Source organism: Micromesistius poutassou (genome assembly GCF_964030765.1).
Source record: "Micromesistius poutassou genome assembly, chromosome: 18".
NCBI lineage: Eukaryota > Metazoa > Chordata > Actinopteri > Gadiformes > Gadidae > Micromesistius > Micromesistius poutassou.
This window is the reverse complement of record NC_140288.1, coordinates 864589-868128: the sequence shown is the minus strand read 5'-3', so window position 1 is coordinate 868128 and position 3540 is coordinate 864589.

Genomic DNA, 3540 nt, shown 5'->3' with positions numbered 1-3540 from the left:
CTCTGAAATGTCCAAAGTATACTACTACTAGTACTACTACTACTACTACTACTACTACTACTACTATTCCTCATTTTCTTAACAATGTCACTTCACGATAAGGAGACAAAATCAGATGAAATCTCTTCTGATGCTGTGAGGGGTTTGGCTGAACATCACTTAATGAAGAGCGTAAGGTCTTAAAGGACTAACGGTGATCTGCCACGAGAGACACTACAGGAGACACGACAGACACTTAACGCGACAGGAAGCCAAACCCAAAGGCCACGGCGCTGCAGAGGCAAGGAGCGCTTGGTTGGAGTCAAGTGTCTCCGGATATTGGCGTCATGAACAGGTTGATGAAGACGCTGTGGTGGGAAGCCCTGAGACTTTTATTTAGTCTCGAGGAAGGAAATGAGGAGGGTTAGTGGAAGGAAACGTCCTTTTATATATGGACAGATTGTGTTATCCTCTGGTCTCTGATGGAGGTGGAAACAGTCTGACTCCCTCTCGCTGTCCCTCTCTCCCTTCCTCTCTCCCTAGTTGGACAAGAATATGACTAAATGTTGATTACCTGTTCATCAAAAACACTATTAAAAAAATGGAAAGATATTTGCACTGATTTAACGGAATGACGTGTCGTATTTTACAGCAATTGCTTTAAATTGCCAATATAAAACAAGTTGTAATTCATAACCTTTAATTTTTATGTTCATTTATGATAATGTACAGCATTATGTTTTTAACAACCTGCTATTTGCTTTATGTTAGCACTGGCATGGCACTGGCTATTGCAGACATTTGGATTTCGGAAGTTCACCTAAATGTTATCATAAAGGATGTTCTTCAATAAATAAAACATTCAAATATGAAGCAAGAGTATGTCCATTATGTGCCACAGAGATATCTGGCCCGCTGGGAGCGAGAGAGAGAGAGAGAGAGAGAGAGAGAGACGTAGAAGTGAGGTGTAATCTATACATTCACATTTGAGTGCAGAATCTGTGGCTAACGGGACACAAGCGTTCTTGGGAACAATCAGATGGTCGCAGGTACACAAGCTCTGTGGAGAGCAAAACAAACAGAGCTCGTAAGCTGTCGTCTGGAGACGATTTAGCTTTTTTTTAATCTGTTTATAGAGATTAAGCCCAAATTTCGTCTAGATCTGATACCGAAAATATGGAAACAGTGAGCGGCCAGGGGAGCTGTTGGCTGGACTGTAATCTGGCTTCACCGGAAAACGACCGAAACGCCCCCCCAGAGTCCCCAGAGGTCAAAGGTCATCAGACGACGGCCAGTGGTCTGCGGGCGTGTGTGGGGTGTTACTGGTGAGGTGCATGTAGGGCAGAGTGTTTTCTCTCTGCAGGAAGAGGATTACCTCCACACTTATAGACCCTGCCTACGGTGGCTTAGCCAGACAAACCAAAAAGTACTTCATGTTAAGATTATTATTATTAGGAAGAACTGCAGTACACATATCGGCATTATGAACCGGCATTATATGAAGCATTTGCGCCGATTTACATACTGATACTGCCGCTGAGTTGATAAACCACAGTATTATCTAGTATAAAGTCGTACATTATTATATCCCTTTATGTATGTAGAAGCTTATAAAACACGATGGTGTGTGTGTGTGTCTGTATGTGTGTTAATCTGTTGTTATGAAACACAAGCAGAATTCATGAGGAGACATTTTAATGAGCTCCAAAAACAAACGCCACAAACTGTTTCACAGTTTCACTCTAAACTAGATTCAGATGCTCTTGTGGGAATGCATCATTAACACCAGTACCACCTCTCCCTCCCTCCCTCTCCCTCTCTATCTCCCACCATCACCCTCTCCCCCCTCTCTCTCCCTCCCTCTCCCTCTCTATCTCCTACCATCATTCTCTCTCCCCTCTCTCTCTCTCTCTCCCTCTCTCCCCCCCCTCTCTCTCTCTCTCTCCCTCCCTCTCTATCTCCCACCATCACTCTCTCCCCCCCTCTCTCTCTCTCTCTCCCTCTCTCCCCCTCTCTCTCTCTCTCTCTCTTCCTCCATCCACTTCGACTCTCTCTCTGTCTCCTTCGCTTTCTGGTGGGGGGAGGAGGGGGGAGGAGGTGGAGGGGGGGGAGGAGGTGGAGGAGATGGAGGGAGGAGGTGGAGGAGGAGGGGGAGGAGGTGGGAGGAGGGGGAGGAGGAGGAGGAGGGAGGAGGGGGAGGAGGAGGGAGCAGAGAAACAACAACAGGAGGCAGAATGTGAGAGCGGGAGCAGCAGCAGAAGGTTTGGCTGTCAGACCGAGCAGCCAATTAGTCTGATGAGAAGTTAATGTCTGCACACTCTGGATGGGTGGGGTGAGCTCCTGTCTCACCCTCCACCCTCCACCCATCACCCTCCACCCATCACCCCTCCACCCTCCACCCTCCACCCATCACCCTCCACCCTCCACCCATCACCCTCCATCCTACACCCTCCACCTTCCACCCTCCACCCATCACCCTCCACCCATCACCCATCACCCATCACCCTCCACCCATCACCCTCCACCCATCACCCTCCACCCTCCACCCATCACCCTCCACCCATCACCCATCACCCTCCACCCATCACCCTCCACCCTCCACCCATCACCCTCCACCCATCACCCTCCACCCATCACCCATCACCCTCCACCCATCACCCTCCACCCATCACCCTCCCCCTCAGCCTTCACAGGTTCAACATGTTACTGTTAGAGATAGTAACATGTTAGACATGTTAATGTTGATTATAGTAACAGGTTCAACATGTTAATGTTGGAGATAGAGGTTTTACATGTTAATGTTAGAGATAGAGGTTTTACATGTTAATGTTAGAGATAGAGGTTTTACATGTTAATGTTGGAGATAGAGGTTTTACACGTTAATGTTGGAGATAGAGGTTTTACATGTTAATGTTGGAGATAGAGGTTTTACATGTTAATGTTAGAGATAGAGGTTTTACATGTTAATGTTGGAGATAGAGGTTTTACATGTTAATGTTGGAGATAGAGGTTTTACACGTTAATGTTGGAGATAGAGGTTTTACATGTTAATGTTGGAGATAGAGGTTTTACACGTTAATGTTGGAGATAGAGGTTTTACATGTTAATGTTGGAGATAGAGGTTTTACACGTTAATGTTGGAGATAGAGGTTTTACACGTTAATGTTGGAGATAGAGGTTTTACACGTTAATGTTGGAGATAGAGGTTTTACATGTTAATGTTGGAGATGGTGAGGTTCAATCTATACGTTGTAGATAGTAACAGGCTGTTATATATCATTGACCTCATGCTCCTTATTAACATTAACCATTCATATGAATCAGGTGTTCATTATGTATCCATTATTCACCCAGTTAGCAGAAAAAAAGAAACGGAACATTCTCATAAAATGTATTATTGAATAATTTCTTTAGAAACTGAAGAGATTTCAAACAAGAATCATTTGTCTGCCCTGGCCCTTGGTGTGGATGTACCCTACACGGGGTTGCCATGGAAACTAGAATTCCACAGCTCAGTACCTGTCATAGCACCAGCCGTACCTGGCTGTGAGCACTACTACC